This window comes from Phoenix dactylifera, unplaced genomic scaffold (genome assembly GCF_009389715.1).
Source record: "Phoenix dactylifera cultivar Barhee BC4 unplaced genomic scaffold, palm_55x_up_171113_PBpolish2nd_filt_p 000566F, whole genome shotgun sequence".
NCBI classification, from domain to species: domain Eukaryota; kingdom Viridiplantae; phylum Streptophyta; class Magnoliopsida; order Arecales; family Arecaceae; genus Phoenix; species Phoenix dactylifera.
In genome coordinates this window covers 311,678-330,136 of record NW_024067971.1, presented here as the reverse complement: position 1 = coordinate 330,136, position 18,459 = coordinate 311,678, and the positions used below count along the sequence as shown (strand labels likewise).

The window sequence follows — 18,459 nt, the reverse complement described above, 5'->3', positions numbered from 1 at the left end:
TATTTTGTAATTTTCGAGCTATTTTTTCAAACACCAAAAAAGGAGGAATGAGATAGGAGAGAGGAAGCACATCTTATTTAGGCTTGAATCTTCCTTCTAAACTGCTGAATCGGCGAGTTTTTTGAGTTGTTGGGAAGCGGAAGCAGCGGAAATCTCTCCGCCGCTTTCATTTGCTGTTGGAAAGGCCTTCTTAGGCTTTCCCAACTTCAATTAAAGCATCAGACAAGTCCACAATGAGGGGCTTGGTTCGGAACCGGGTTGACTCAGTGCGAACCCAGTTTGCACCGAGTTTTAATTGAACCGGCCCGTTCGGACCCTATCCGGCCAGTTCGGGATCGATTCTGGCCGGTTCGGGGCCGGAATTGAAAATAATAAGCAAACCAACCCGGTTTTGCACCAGGTCGGCTCGGCATTGCCCGAACCAAGCGGTTCGGCCTGGTTCGGTAGACCCTGCCTTATAATGTATATATATACTCATGTATTTTACTCCTTGAATCTGCATTTTCTGTAGTTGGCTGCCCCAATTACAGATTAAAACCTTCTAAAATGTTCTCTTTTGCTTCACCATTTCTTATACTTTTTCACTTTTTCTCAGATTTTTGACAAACCCTTTTTTGTAATCATCAAGGACTCACTTTTATTTGTTGGAATTTTGCAGCACTTATGAAGTTGCTACTGCTTGTGCATTAGCTATCAATGCAGATAAACTGATCTGCATAACAGACGGTCAAATTCTTGATGAACAGGGACAAGTCATTCGTTTTTTGTCTCTCCAAGATGCGGATATGTTGATTAGAGAGCGGGCTAAGCAAAGTGAAATAGCTGCAAATTATGTCAAGGCTATAGGTGAAGATGATATGCATTGTACATGCTATCTTGATTTAAAAGAAGCCAACAAACCTCCTTGGAATTGGAAAGGTTACAGAGAAAAGTGTAATGCAACTTTTCAAAATGGTGTCGGGTTTGACAACGGGAATGGCTTATGGTCTGGTGAGCAGGGATTTGCTATTGGAGGTGAAGAGCAATTGAACAGATCAAATGGTTACCTTTCAGAACTGGCTGCTGCAGCATATGTATGCAGAGTAAGTTTGCATCCATGATTACATGTGACATGGCTTTGGCTTAATAATTTCTATATACGTTTTTCCCTTTCCTTATATGTTTTGTGTTTTTTTGCTTTTTCCTTGATTTTAGGCTTCTATAGAAGTCAACATTAGATGAGCTGATATATGATGATATCACCCTAAGATATCAGCACGTATATAACATATTTGTTGTGTGGAAAACCCCTTTATTTGCTCCTTCGCGATGAGAGCTTCAGTCTCATGAGAAGCTTTTTCATGTATCTGTTTTCTTATATCAATCATCACATAGCTGCTGTTGTTTTATGATAGAATCTTGGATAAGCAAACATTTTCTATTGACAAGTGAAGCCATGATAATATGAGTTAGTGGAGATTCACCATGATTGGTTTGCAAACTTTGAAATGATAGGTTGGATGCAGCCACCTGCATGTGTTAGGATTTTCAACTTGGACCACCTCAATTGGAGGAGCTATTTTTCTTGTGAGGACTAAAGCTAGGATTTTACTATCTTCTCATTGGAGAGTTGCTTCAAAATGTGTCTACAGAGTCAGAATGCATCATTATTCATTTGTCCATGCAATCTACTTATCATTATAAGAAACTGATTTTCTTTTACTGGTCAGGGTGGAGCTCAAAGAGTTCATATTGTAGATGGTACTCTCAGTGGAGCCTTGCTGCTAGAATTATTTACAAGAGATGGAGTGGGGACAATGGTGGCTAGGTATGTAGTGATCTTGCCAAATGTCACTTATTTTCTTTATCAAGGAATGCTATTCCTGATATTTAAATATGTTTCTACATGGTTTGATGCTTGATGTGCAGAATTTTGCTTCACTTTTTCTGGCATTCATTATCTTAATGCCCATTTAGCAAATGAAGCATATTCATCCTATTAATTATTGATGAGACTTGAGAGGGTTAATTATTCTCAAGACCATACTAGCTCACTCTTTTGAAATATTATATAGTCACTGCTTCAAGAATCTAAGTCTCCATTAGGTTTTTGTCTTAGGCATAGTTATAAAACATGGATCGGACCATTCAGTTCCTGACTGGAAAATCAGTGAATCAAACCCCTGGCCAGTCTAATCTTTGAATAGGACCTTTTTTGCAAGGACTACCGATCGGTCCAAACCAGGTTTCAAAACACATCAAAAAACAAGTAGTTGATATGAGGATTCAAACAGGTCATTTGAGATTAAAATGCCAACCGCTCAACCATCAAGATACCATTAATATCTGTTTTATTTTGCTACTTCCAAAATTGTATGTTAGGCATATTCGAAGCACATTATCATATTTTAGGAATCAATTCTTTCATATAACTTTTCCTCTTTCATATAAAATCGCATATAGATAAATTTATTTTGTTCTTTCTAAATGTTTTCAAAAGATTTCTATTTAAAATAATAAAGATACCAATAAATTCTACAAATCTTTCCATTAAAATAATTCTTTTGCTCTTTGATACAAAACCAAAAACATAAATATATTTTTTTATTCTTTTGGATATTTTAAAAATTTTACTAAAATCATCAATTGGTTCTAAATATTTTATATATTACATATATATAATCATTTTAAAAAAAAATAGTGGATGACTCGTGATTACTATTTATGCTGTAATTAAAGAATATATAAATGTAGACCCGTGTGATGTAAAGGATAGTATTTAATGTAGAAGATTTATTGCTAATTATTTATATTTTCTAATGTTATATCTAATTTTTTAAATAATTTTATTTTTTAAAAAAATATTTTCAAATTATAATCATGTTCTATTGATTGACCCAGTGGTCAGACCACAGACCCTTGATGTGGAACCTTGACCGGATCAGTCTCTGGTCCATTTTTTACAACTATGATTCTAGGCTTATTTGTGTGCATGAGTTAATCCTCTACCATACTGTATACTTACATAAGTCTAAAGTGTTATATTTCTCAGTGGATGGATCTACCAATGTGATTGTGCGCCATCTTCTGAAAGCTTAGAATTGATTTCTCATGTTTGTTCATTATGTTTGGTTTTCGAATCTGCAATATATTAGGTTTTGATGGACTGGTAGCTTGTGCTTGTAAAGTAGGCTTAAAGTGCTAATTATCTCCTAATGAGTACTTTCTCTGCAAAACTAAATACACCTAATTCTTGGAGAATTTAAATCCATTGGAGAACATAAAGTCTTATTTTTTATTCCTCTCACCATATATTTCAGTAATGTGTATGAGGGAACGCGGAATGCTAGATTGGCAGACTTTCCTGGCATAAGAAGACTTATACAACCTTTAGAAGTATCTGGTGCGCTGGTTCGGAGAACTGATGAAGAGGTTCACACTGTGTCATCTTCTTTTGTTTAAACTTCATTTGACCGTTTGCTTAAATCTAGATATGTTTTTCATTTCCTCTATTCCTGGCACTCAAATTGTAATAAAAGAAAGTTACGGCATCTAAATGTTGCTTTCTTGGGCTAGTGTCATACTTGTTAAGCAGAAATACCTTTTTCTAATGCTCTTACATGATCTTTGTGCTCAGCTTCTTAAACAATTGGATTCATTTATAGTTGTGGAGAGAGATGGTTCAATCATTGCTTGTGCTGCACTTTTTCCCTTCTTTGACGAGAAATGTGGAGAGATTGCTGCAATTGTTGTATCCCCTGAGTGCCGTGGGCATGGGCAAGGGGACAAATTGCTCGGTATGCTTAACTGAAAAAATGTAAATTACTTTTTCTTTTCTCTTTTTCCCAATGAGTACATTTTTTCAATGTATTTGATATTGTCTATACATGCATTCACTTATTCAATCATCATTGTTTTGTGATTGCGTTGCAATTAAAATTTAATATTAACTTGCCAATTAGTTGAATCTGAATTTTTTTCATCACTAATTAACTTCTGAAAATTGTAGCCAAAATAAGGAAGAATTAGTTATAGATATTCATCCACTTTCATGTTAGGTGATCCTACATCTATCTACACTTGTTATACCCTACCCTCAGATTAAATCTAGATTCTAGACCATCATTATAACTTTCTATGAGCTACCAACGCCATTTTTATCTTTTATTCATTCTGAACTGTTGTACCTTTTTGAATAAAATTTTTATATGTTGTTGGGTTTATTTGATCATAGTCCTAACCCTAATCCTTGTCCCATCAATCTCTAGTTGGCACAGACAATTTACTGGCCATGCAGGATGAGTTCAATGTTCTACTTCGCAGTCCAGCCCAAGAGAGAGACCCAAGTCCTAATTGCTAATCAAGCTATCCACTCACAAAGCAAGCATTTTTGTATGCATAATCATAATTTCTCCAGATCATCTTATGTTCTCCCTTCCCTTTTCTAACATTTTGCTTCTAATCAAAGCCCATCTCTTCATAAGGTTTCCTCTGATCTACATGAAATGTCTATATTATTTTAACTATGTTTCCACTGTTTATGGAAACTCTTGAGTGATCCTATATACAGTTGTCTCCAGTGCTATTCCATGCTTTTACCAAGCATATTATTTGTCTAGGCCGAACATGATAAATATTGGATGAGTTGTCTCCTATGGAACATGCCATAGACTTACTAAGTTTGGATCGATTACAAAATCCGACATGATTATTCTGTTTTGGGGGCCTCTCTCCATGTTTTGGTGGCATTTATGTCATTTCCTACAATGCAGCCACACTAAGGTTCTGTTGGATGCACAATAGGGCAAGAGTCAAAAAAGAAATTTAGAGAAAAAAGAAAACGAAAAATGGAGATACAGGTTTAGGTGGTTTGGCCAAATCCATGGCCTACGTCCATGGGAAAATACTGCAAGGTCATTTCTATGTGTCAAAGAAGATCACAAATTACGAGAGGGGATATCACCTTACAATTGAAGCCCCACTACATGCTCCCAAATTTGAAGCCCCACTACATGCTTCCAAACTTCATGTATTTTTTCTTTTAGAAACAGATATGACAAACAGAGGAGAGTGTCTAGCCAAAAGAAATCTCCTCTTTTTAAAGAAATCCAGGGGATACGAGAAACTCTATGGTAGTCCCCCTGCTCCAGCTTCCTTTTTGTTCGTTTTTGTCTTCCTTACTCTTTCTCCTTCATCTGCCCAAGTAACTTAAGTAAGAATAATGGCCCTTTGATGACAAACACATTGTAACAGCTCAAAATAACAACAGGTAGTGACTAAGGTGTAAAATAGAAAAGGATTGTGGTGTGACAAGCTTCATATGTGCATACATAACAACTCCATCATCTCCCCCATCTCATCCCCTGCCCCCCACCCCCCACCCCCCCCAAAAAAAAATAATTTAGCCCATATGTGTGAAATGAAAAGATATCATAACCCTTACATGTTGATTCCCTTGTGTTGTTTTTGTAAGTTTCCTAAAGTCTCAAGGGCATCAAATAATCATTCGAATTATAAGAGCTTCTCCACTTATTAATCTTCAGTTCTAGTAAATACCTTTATGAATTCTTTTATTCTTTTTGGTGATATAAGTTGGTGGCCTCCTCACGTCAATGAATTGTTAAACATATAACAAAAATAGGAATAAGAGTGGAATGTCTATGTTAGTTTGTCGATTCTGATTGATTGGTGAGAAAGACCAAGGTCTAGTGGACAATTGGAGTTCCAATTCCATGATTTTTTTAGAATGTTGTTATATTTTAGAGAGCAATCAAAGTTGATGCATGGATGTGTAAACACATGGTGACATACCACTAAATCTAAGAGCTACCCAAGGATTGTTTTCTATTTGTCTTTTAAGTATATATGAATTCTAAAAGATTGTTCTATTTCATCAATTAAATTAATGAATGCATTCAGTTATCATTCTTTATTATGTTACTTTTGTTGACAGAAGTGTTTTGCAAAATTCTTCAATTTTGAGCATCTACATCAACATGGTTAGTTTGAATGTGTGTATGTTCAGAATGTTGATAAAATTAGGGTTATGATGTAATCTGCAGATTATATTGAGAAGAAGGCATCATACCTTGGATTAGAGAAACTCTTCCTGCTTACAACTCGTGCTGCAGATTGGTATGTATGTCAAACAAAAAAGAAAGAACAAAGAAAAAGAGATTGAAGGACTAAAATGTGATAATGGGTAGTTTTTTTTTCCTTTCACTTTCTAGTGATCATATGAAACATTACACAGTTAACTATTCTATCAGTACTTTCTTATCGAGTCTCATGATGATCAGGTGTTTCAGATATGACCTTGTTTGTAGCAGTACATTAGGCTGTATAAAACTTGTATGGAGAAGAATTAGAGTTTGTGCTAGCTCTCTATTGTGTCATTTATAACTTGATTAATTCAATATTAAACAGTCCCCATTTTCAGGTCACCAGTGAGAGTTTATGTCAATACCGTTTACATTTTCAGTTAATAGGAATTTGGTGAAATCAATTCATCATCAAGTGCTTTGAGGATCATCTGACAAATAATGAATTATAATGAATTTTCTATAGTTGGAAATAAGGTTTGCTGTACCAATCGGTACCGATGCATACCAACCGTACTGTACCATACCGATAACAAATTAGTATGCGGGATAAAAGGCATACCGACACTCGGTACGCCGAACTGGCCCCCATATTGGGCGTACTAACATTGTAATAGGATGGTTCCAGTATGGGGTCCGGTATCGAGATGGTGAATCTTGGTTGGAAGTGTATTTTATAGGCTAAACAACTTTGGCTATAAGATCTGAGGGCATATGATGTTGATTTCCATCAGTCAAAAATTATTTTTTTGTAAAAAATCTATTTTGTGATGCTACTCAACATCCCAAAAGATGCATTTGTGTGTGTTCTATAGGTTGAAAATTGAGTTTGCCATGACTGTAGTCTGGGGATGTTCTTAATTGTTTAACATGTGGAGACCATGAATGAGTTCGTCTAACTCTTCTAGGGCCAAGTAATAAGTTGTCTAGAATATCAAGCTGGAACTACTTTCCGAATGATAAGTTGGTTTTATAGTGGAGAAAATATTATTTGGATATATAATAGTTTATTCCATAGTAGTTGGGTTTTACGGGCTGTCTTTTTTCTTCTTTTGGTGAAAGGGGCTCTTATTGAATAATGCTGGATATTATTCTGAAAGTAGCTAGTATGCTATTGGCTAATATAAGACATCAATTTCTTTTGCCAGCCTTTTTTTGATAAGAAAAGCGGTGTTCCGCCAGAGGCACAAGCTGACACTTTCACCCTTGCTCTCCTTTTGCATTTATTCTTACTTCTTTGAAGATCAACACAAAATCCTGTGTTCTCTTGTTGGGAGATAAATGACAGAACAATAGAAAGAATCTAGATCACCAACATTATGTAGGTCTGTATCCAAACAGGACAACTTGCATTAAGTTTGTATTCTTCTAGGTATGCAAATCCATAAAACTCTGCAACATTATGTACTCCACAGCATTAGCTTAGTCTTGCTCATGTTGAATCTTCTATCATTTCCCATGAAATATATCTCATAGCTTTCTAATATGATATCCATAGCAAACTCCATGTGCGTGTAAATAATCTGCATTTTTGATACCTAGCTAGCAATTAAGAAGGTTAGATCCTTTTTATTGAATCATGGATTTTTAATCCGTCTTCACTATAAATAATCCTGTTTATAATTCATAATGTTCATCTTTTCCTTGATTTGTGTCACGTGACTTCTGATTGAAGACGAAGGATCATAAATAAAATTGTCAATCAATCTATTTACACGAGATAGGACTCCCTTATCATGCCAAGTCTGTTATTCTCTTTTTTTTTAATTTTTGAAGTCTATCGTAAGTTAATGAAGATGATTAAAATAGTTGTCAAGGTCTGCTATACCGCCCCATATAGCCCAACATGGGGCGTACCATACCGTACTGTACAGGGAGAAAGCTGGTATGAAAAACACCTTCAAATCGGTACCCGCCCCGTACTGCTGTACCAAGACATACCTCCCCATACCGAGGCGTACCGAGATGAAAATTGAGAAAAACGGCTAGAGTTATTTTGGCATAGAGATATACCATACCGTATCGTACCGATAAGGTACCAATACGTTACCTGGTACAGCAATTGCGGACCTTGATAGCTGTTATATGTTTTAGTTCTAAGGAAAGAAACTGATTCCATGCCTAGTTAGGATTATAGGGAGGTGTACATTGTAGCCTTAGTCTAGGCTCAAGTGTGGAAGCTTTGAAATCTGAAAAATATGTTCTCAAGTTTTTCCATATGTTTGTGCTGGGATTTTTAAGCATTGTTACGTTAAATCAAGTGTTCACCTCTAACAAGTTAATCATTTTTTTTATTATCTTGAGGAAAAGGCAGGGCCAAAGACCCCACCAACTTTAGCTAAGAAAATGAAAGAGTACATGTCAATGAACAGCCCTTTTGGACTGGGAGAAGAGAGAAAAGGTACATGAATAACGAGGAGGAAGATGTGGGTGGAAACTGTCTACGCTTCAACCCCCACGAACCCCCTACTTAATAGTCAATTTTGAGCTTAGGGAACAGCTGAGCATACGAAGAACCACTTTAAAACCTGAAGGCCGAAGTGGAAATTCCCCACAACAAACTACTTAATTATTGTGGATTGCACAGTTCAGCATGTTGATATTGGGTGCATCTGTTCAATTTGGGGATGATGAAAATGTGATACATCATTTGTCCACCAAAAGAAGTTTATCTTAGATATGATGAGTGGGGCAGTGCCCTTGAAACATCTTCTCAAGTGATGTCAATATCCACAATGAATGTTATTTCTGAAGATAGCCCAAGGCATGCACGAAGAAGCCTATATTCGAAAGAATAATTTCACCCATACTTATCAGCTCTGTTAGAGATAGCTAGTTTCTTCAGGGGAAGATGATTCTGTCAAACTACTATTCTTTGTAAAGTAAGTTAGAGATTTAGATGACACTTAGGGCCAACAAGAAAAAAGCATGATATATGCTTAAAGTAAATTAGCTTTCATCTGTTGTGACAGAGATCAGATGACATTCAGGTGAAGCAAGAAAAAATGCATAATATAGGCTTTTGTCTGGATTGAATCAAGAATCATGTCCAGTGATGTGCAGGAGTTATCCTCATTGGTCACTCTGTGAAACAATTATTTCATAGATAGAGGGCTTGTGGATGTCATCACAATCGTAGTTTCTCCTGATGAAAGGGAAGCCTTTACATTTATGTTAGCATTACAATTAAAGAAAAATGTTTATGTCATCACATGTCATGAAATTACCAGGGTACGGACAGCTAATATTAGCTCATGCGGACATGGTGAACAAGGTTGAGACTGCTGAAGTCACATAAGGTCTTGGTTATGGTTTCATTATTTTACATAGGGTATAGGTAGCAGTAACACTATCAAGGTTTCTGAACTTTCATAGCAAAACTAATGATGGTGTAGTTTATTTGATTCTATTTAGTCCCCTTAATGTCTGCACAAGTGGGAAGCAGTAGATGTTTCCTCATCTGAGCTAAATTAGCTACTCCAGAGGGTTTGCTGTCTTGAGAGCTTTTATGTTCTCAAGAAAAACAACCAAAAAGTTTTTTCATGTTCTCAAAAAAAGCAACCAAAAAGGTCTTCATTTTCTCTTATCCTCTTGTTACTTGTGGACAACTTTCTACCTCTTCCTAACCTATGGTTCTTGACTGGCCTGGCAACATTTGTGATGCCAAAGGCACCCCTAGACATAGAAGACTAGTACAGTATCCAACTTGACTATCTATGGAGTGGGTTCGTTGTATAAGTGAAAACTGGCTCATCTTACACTAATCCATGAATATAATTGTCAATAACCTTCTTCAATTGTTGATGAATGTAATTGTCATGTAACCTTCTTTTAGTCTCTTTTCTTTTCCATGATCAGGCTATGAAGAAAATTTGTAAAGGCATTGTCTTGATAATGCTATAATTTATGGAGAATTGTCATTTCTTAGGCTCAGATTCACTTGTTTGACAGCATGCATGTGCTATGCATCCAGTTATCCATGTTTAGCAACAAATATCTTAAGATCAAGGTTTTAAAAACTGGTACTGGGCCTAGTATCAATTTCTAGTCAGACCAGTACATTACTAGGCATCCCATACCAAGATGGTATGGAGCTTTGTTCTAGTACCATACCAAGACGGCCAGAAATCATTTTTTATTTTTTGTTTTCATTATTTTTTTGAATTTTTATGCATAATGAAAATGTTTAGGGTAGCATGTTTTGTTTTTTTAATATTTGAATGATTTTTTTAAAGTCTCTATGATAATTGAGTGTCAATGTCATTGCGGACACTCAATATCAATCAACCAACGATATTTGAGTGAAGAATGGCAAATACAATATGATATTGAAAAAAGAAAATCATAATAACTTACTTGAATAGTTCGGTCTTATCTAGAATCTTGATGCCTCTCATATACATCCATGTCTTTTTGGTAGTTCGAACCTGGAACATTATACTAGCCTGCATATTGTCCCCATCCTTGCTCGTCATAAGATATTGCATATTGTCTAGGCTATGGCTTTTGATGCCGCAGATGTGTATACATCTAGTGCTCTTGGGAGCTTGGCCACACCATCTTAGGATAGTAGGAAGTAACACTATGCTCTTATTTTGACCATAATCCAGATCCACTCTAGCTATCTGATGCACTATGAGATCCACCTATGATGAGATCCACTATCCATTATAGCTGTCTAATGCACTTGCAAATATCACTAATTTCGACTCCCTCCAATCTATGTAACAACTCCCAGCTTTCTCCAGCTTTCTCAATGCTGCTCCTCATCTCTTCTTGTTCCATGTCTAATCCTTTCATTTAAAACATTATTTAAAATTTTTTCTGTTTTTATTGATGAACAAAATGCAAGTTATTAGTTTAGAATATTTTACAATCTTTATCAAATGCATATTCCATGTTTTTAACAATAAAATATATTTTATAATTTTTTAGTTCTTTTCTTTAAAAATAGATTGAAAATCAGAAAATTATATGTTAATCAATAAAAACAAGATGGCAATTTTAAGACTCATCATGTTAATTATCAATGTATGTTTTATATTTATTACATTTAACTAACAATTTTCAATTTTGTATTTATATTTTCATTAAAATAATCTAAAAATCAGGAAAAAACAACCGATTACTGATGCAGGACAATAAAATTTAAAAATTACATTTATACTTTAGGACAACTAGAGATACTTTTTAGATCTTTTAGGAACTTGTGTCTCTTTAATTTATTTCTTGATTAAAACATTAATTAAACGATTACACATTTTCAAGAAGATATTCTAGCAAAAAATTGTCGCATGTGCATAGAGTGAATGCAGGCATGCTACATTTTCTAGAACTAAAATTTCCATATTTTAATTAATATTTTAATACATAAATATATTTTTTAAAAATAAGATATTTGGCAAAAAAATAAAAATCACCATGTTATAGGCTACTATCCATCCTACAACATATCCAAAATCCAAATTGGTTAAAAAATTGAGATGGGTTTTCTTTTTTCAACTTTTGCCGACTTTGGACCAAAAAAGGGAGATCAAAGGGCCTCACCCGAAAGGAGTGCCCTCATGTTCCAGTAGTGGCAATCTCTTCACGATGAGAGAAAAAAAAAACCCCTCTCCTCTCTCTCTCCCTCCCCCTCCCCTCCTCTCTCTTCTCACATAATGGGGTCAAAAGGGTCTTCCAAGATGCCTAAAGGCATCTCTAAACCTAATTGGCCCTCTCTTCCTTAAAAAAAAAATCACAGAGCATCTTAGTTGGGACAGCCTCCTACTGATAATATGGGTATCAGTCAAGGTTCGTCGTACCGGATCCGGTAGGCGTACCGGTCGCCTACCAAACCGGTATGGTTTCGGTAGGCGTACCGGTCGCCTACCAGACCAGTACGGTTCCGGTTCGCCTCGGAACCAGCCGGTACGAACTGACCAGTTCTTTTCTGCTGGAGCTAGAGAAGAAGAAGAAGAATGAGAGAGAGCATAGAGAAGAGAGGGAGGGAGGAGACCTGTGGGCCGTCATCGGAGAGCCGCAAGAGGGGCGGCGGAGGCTGAGGGGGGCCGGCGGAGCCCGTGGGGGCGCGGCGGAGGCCGAGGCCGCAGCCAGCGTCCCCTGTTTCGAAATCCCCTCTCCACCGCCCCTCCGCGGCTCTCCTTGGTATTAGTATTGGTTAAGCACCTTGGTATGCTGTAATGGCCCGAACCGATGGTACAGGGTGTACCATACCAGTTCGGTATCGGTACCCCGGTACGGATGGCGTACCAACACTCAGTTTGCCAAAAAAATTCCGTACTGTACGGACACTGTGCTAGCGTGGCACTAGTATAGGGTCCGGTATCGAGACGGCGAACCTTTATCGGAACCAATCTGATTAGGCTGGGACGAACTGATCATGAGTGTCTCCTAGCCGAACTAGGGTTTATGCAGCTTGTAGCAACCTATCCAGGATGGGACGCCCTACCTGGGATTGGTTTCGGCAACTTAGGCCCTATCCATTGCCGGAATCCAGCGAAATATGTTGGCACCATCGTGTTCCACCAATATTTCAAACTTGAGGTTGTTATGATTGAAGGCAACTATTTTAGAAATCTATATTATTTGTTTCTGGCCTTATTATTCTTATCAGAGTTTGTCACCCCCTTTTTGCTAGATATCTTGAACAAGTGTTGCACTAGCAAATACCTACTGTTCCTTGAATAATATCTGTAGACATCATTTGGAGGAAAAGAGTTCAGCTTTGCTGTTGATTCAATGATCTTATTTCCCCTTTTTAAACATGATGCAGGTTTGTGAGGCGTGGTTTCTCAGAATGTTCTATTGAGTCCATTCCAGATGAAAGGAGGAAAAAAATCAATTTCTAACGTGGATCCAAATATTATATGAAGAATCTACAACCAGAGCAAGGTGGAATTACCATCAACAGGTTTGCCTTTAGGTGATAGATGATATGTACTTCTACGGCTAAGTTATCTGTAATTGGTAACAGATGGCCACTTATGTATTATAGCTCTACTGTCATCTAATTTCAGTGATACGCTGTTCATGGAATATCAATCTTCCCATCATTAATAAAAATCTTCAGATTAGCATGGTAATATGTGATGAGAACAAAATGCAATTATTGAATGAGCAGTATCATTCATTTTCTGGTTGGGAAATGAGATCACCGTCATTAGTATTTTTTGGAACCTTATTGTGCAGGGACATTTGAATATTCATAGTGCACGAGAGGAGAATTTTGGAGATTGTTCAGGATCAACATTTATGGGACCATAATTAAGAGCCTGTTAGCTTAGAGGTTCTTGCACATGGCTATCTAAAAAATGAACCGTGTCCTTCCTTCATATGTATTAGCCAGTAATCATGTCTGTCACATACAAATCATCAATAAGTATCGCATAGCTAAGGTTGGGGCCTTAAGAGATAGAAATATACCTATTAGGTTCATAATTATTCTTTCTAAATCCAAAATTTGGAATTGTTTACCCCCCCCCCCCCCCACAGACACCCAACTCCACCCCACCAGAAGAAAATTTTAAAAAAAAAAAATGGCAAGGCATCCTCTGCATAACTCAGGTTGGCTTGCTCTGCTGGGGCCATCAATATCCACATAAAGTTTCAGTAACCCATAGCTGATCTTTACTGATTACAAGAAGAAGTTCATCACCTTTTTCTGTTCAAGGAAAATTTCCTTGGTCCTATAATATAAGTACTTAAGGTATCCAACATGATATGTAAATCATAGGACATTTCTCCAATTCTCCTGGAAGGATTCATAGATTTTATGGAATGAGTAAAGTATAAAACTTAGACTAGTTGAGGGGGATTAAAAATTATGGGATGAGATTGCAGTTGTAGTTTTTGTGTGTGTTTAGTGGAAGGAATTGAAGATTATGTGAGCAGTTGACAGAATTAGTTTGCATTACAAAAATGAAGACATCACTAGGTTATATTGTAGAGAAAATTTTGCTTGTTTGAAATCTTAATCCCACACCCTTAAACTCAGGTAAATTATTAATCTTATATTTATGCTGAGGCTATTTAGTAATGATGAATAATGAAAAAATAAAACTGACAGAATGAAAGAATAAACTAATGAACTTTTTGAGCTTTTGACGAACTTTTTGAGCTTTCGGTGGACTCTAAAACATAATTTCCAAGTCAACCCAAGTGTTGTAGAAGTTTCTTGGATTGTTGAGGACTAATATATGCTAGTATTAGAGAGTAAATATAATCTGCTGAGACCATCTTTTAGTTAAACAATTTATTGGAGAAATATTGCTAGCTTCAGATCGAAATATGCAATCTATCAGTGTGAATTTCTCATGAATTATTTTTTCCGTATATGTACTATTTAATATTAGTGTGTAATATGTGGCACATTCCTATTGTCTGACTAATCATATGACCAAACAGAGCATGTTCTTCTCTAAAATCACATTATTCCCAAACTACTAATTAAGTTGTGAAATTTATTTTGCATAGATCAATTGTAACTTATTTGCGGGACACCTATAGAGTATAGAGCATTCGCTAATTTACATTATTTAATATTGTCACCTTGTGTAAGAGGGCGAGCTTTGGCGCAATGATAAAATTGATCTTTCGTGACCTGGGTGTCATGAGTTTGAAATGCAAAAACAACCTCTTTGCATGCAGGGATAAGGCTACGTATATTTGACATACCTGAAACCTCGCAGTGGCAGGAGCCTCGTGCACTGAGTTCTTTTTTTTTTACCTCTTGTACCCATTCGTTTGGTTTTTGTTGATTCTGGCAGGCTCTCTATAACTACGTTAGGGCCGTTTATTAGCTAATAGTTCTTAGATCTTATTGTTTTTGAAGTTCTTTAGATTAATTTAAATATAAAAATATATAATTTGAACATTGCCATATTAGCTTTTCTGAAAATTGTTTTCATATTAAGACTTGACATGCGGATGATGATCTTAAACATATTAACAAAGAATCAGCATTTTTTCCCCAAATGTCTGACAACTTGATGGTAAAGAAAAATATACAATACTAAAGTTGGGATTAGATCGGACACTAGATGAAGTTTTCCTTTCTTCTACTAGGAATTTTTGGAATATCACATATCAGAATCAGAATACTAACTATTCTCAGAAATCTAAATTGAAAATTAGTTTTCAGTAAAAAGAATGCATATAATATTAGATAACAGATTGTGCCCCAAAAAACAAACTTTTATGGAATTTGATAATGGCTATGGTTTCAATTCAACTAATTATTTTGCAATGTCAGGGCATATTTTCAGGAGTTCAGTTACAATGAATCAAAGATGCAGTTAGTTTGATGGCCCTCTTTTCTAGTTTTAAAGGGCATACACGTAAAACCAGATTTAAAGGACCTTCTGTCCAGATCAATGATCCTTCTGCACTCAACATTGGAAAGTAGTGTCTTTTTCTTTTTGTTATTGTATTTTGTCACACTGCAAGACCAGTAGAGATTTGCAAATGACAATGCTAGCATTTTCGGATTCCCTTTGCAATCAATGCAAGAACTGCAGAAGCTATTCTCTCTTCAAATGTTTTAGTTTATATTCTAAGCACTCTTTTAGCTTATGTTACATATCCGAAACATATATTTCTCGAGTCTTTTACAGGACCCATTGCATGTTGACGTACCCATCGCTTCTTGATTAGACACATTCGTTTCTTGGTTTGTTTTTTTTTTTCCTCCTGTATGAAGTTTTATAAAAGAAAAAAAAAAAGAGAGAAAAACTTATGATGAGTAGTACACAATGATTATCACAGGTAACCAAACAGATACGAACACATGTTCTGTAAATTAAACAAATCCATATTCCGTCTGAAGCGTATACATAGTAATTGGTTGAAATTGTTGGACTTACATAAGCATGTATATGGATCTCAAAAAAAAAGAAGCAATTACATAATACCAAAATAGAGAAAACGCTACATCTCAATGAGCATGTAATATGAATGAGATGTGGAAAATGGATTTGTATGTGGAAGAATGTCGTATCTTTTCAGCAATTAGCATTTCTGTTGTCTCTGAAATTCCCAAATATCATTACTTTGTGGAGCATGTAATTTATTTTACGTCTTTGTGTCCTTACTTTCAAAAGGTGGGAGTCCTCTTGGTTCACGGATTCACAGTTCTGCTTTTTTCTGGGTCATGTAATTTTCGTAGTGGTAGAGTTGCTTACAAGCATGGAATTCATGGTACAGCGGATTTAGTTTATCCTTTTATTTAATCACAAGTATCTCGGCAGAGTATCAGGTAATTAATAGGAGCTTCCCTCAGGCTCATCGTTTTAAATGATTGCTCTCCCAGTGCCAATGTGCCGTGTCAGAGTTAAAAAGAAAGAAAATATTCCATTAAATGCTAACGGCTCTTCCAGTGCCATGTTAGAGCTTAAAAAAGACAAGAAGAAAACGTTTCATTAGATGCTAGGACCATTGATCCCATCCTCATTCTCATCGTCTCAAAACAGCACTCTCCCAACGCCATGTTGGATCTCCCACAAAAAAAATATTTTAGAAGGTTTGTGTTTATCCGAAGATGTTTATATTTATTCTGCAGGTACTTTTATTTTTTTTCTGACAAAAAGCGTACGAAAGTAGTGAATACTTATGTTGGCCAATTTCTATTTACTTGGAAGAAATTATATTTATTCTATCCTATGTTGTATTTACTATATCCGAATTTTTTTGTTTATCCCTCTTCCGCAAGTGAGTCCTAGCCTAATCAAGGGTTGAAGGTCTAATTTCTGTTTATTTTTACAGTATTTTGATTTTCCATTGCAAACTAGATGTTTATTCTGTAGATTTTGTATTTATCTAGAACGTATTTATGTTTATTTTGTAGGTATTTTTGTCTATATTTGGAGAGGAGGAGCGTAAAAATAGAGAAAAAAGCATAAGCATAGATCCCAACAATTAATAATCCTTTTAAAAAAAATTAAGATCTAACATGGTGCGGTTTTGAGACGATAAGAATAATGGGCGGAACGGGATAAATAGGTTCTAGCATTTAATAAAATATATTTTTTAATAACCTCGTTATATTGCATCTAAATATTTCTATATGCAAAACTTTTATATTTTTTATTAAACCCAAGTTGAATCATGCTCTTAATATATTATTTTAATATATTATTTTACTATAACGATACATATACATATACTATTAGAATTTTGAATAATAATACTATATCATAATATCAATATCAAATAAATATTTTAAAAAATAATTAGACCCTTATATCTAATATATTCTATTCTATTTTATTATCTAGTCTATTTATCTATTCTATATTGTAGAATAAAGAAAAAAAAGCTGCAACCCATACAATATGCTAGTAATTTTCTAAATTGATAATAAAAAATTACTTAGCTAAATTATTTAGATATCTATCTTTTATTCAATGAAATTTTTATAACCTTTTTAGTTCAATCATTAATTCATAAAGGGATGGTTAAACTAAAAGGGTGTGAGTAACTCGGAAGGAGTCGTGGGATGGAATGATGCAGAAGGCGTCATTCTTTAGAGTGTGAAGCATAGAGTGTATACCTTGATTAACTTCCAATTACACGGCTAGCTCCTCATAAATAAATCAAAAGCATAGAGTGTGAAGCAAACTTGTGGTAGATTGGATTGCTTTTTCCCTTTTCTGGAGAAACCGGGAGGCTATACCGCATATTCTACTTGGCATCTGGCCGTCCAATCTAAGGGTGAGAGGTATCTGGGATGTCTAGGACCAGAATTTTATTCCAGAAAAAACTCCGAGCAGGCCAAAAAGTTTTAGTCTTTAGATGAAAGCGTGTACTTCTGAGCTCACCAGGATATTGGGCCAGCTAAGTGAGAGAGAGATGCATTTGCCTACAATTTATCCATAAAAATAAAATTTCTATATTTCACATAAAAAATATATTGAAAATCACTTTTTACCGACTACAAATTGAATTTCTTTTCTAAAAATATCTTTAAGCTTTTCGATATAATGAATAAAATCCTTCTCTTTATTAAAAGCATCGCATAACAAATATTTTTCACAATTTTTTTAAAAATAAATATTTAATTAAATATAACATAAACCATTTTTTTCTTAATCAACAAACATACAAAAATTATTTTTTTATATCATATATTTATGGCCAACTAAACATGCAAAAATTATTTTTTTTAGACATGAAGGTGAAATTTTTTCAGCAGGTCCCTGATACCCTAGAGAAAGGTTAGTAAGAACACCAAATACACTCAAACTAGAATCACGTATGTACAGCTTTGCCTCCATTACAAGCCACTGAATCAGCCACCTGCATATCAAAAGTTACCGACTCGCAAAGCAACAATATCTCAAGCTTTCTGAATAGTCTTAAAAGTCACTAAGTCAGTCGCAGC

At 35.4% G+C, this 18,459-nt stretch overlaps 1 pseudogene; it reads left to right on the top strand.

The window, feature by feature from the left end:
• Nucleotides 1-628: 628 nt before the first annotated feature.
• LOC120106565 lies at nucleotides 629-15,408 on the top strand (annotated as a pseudogene).
• Nucleotides 15,409-18,459: the final 3,051 nt, after the last annotated feature.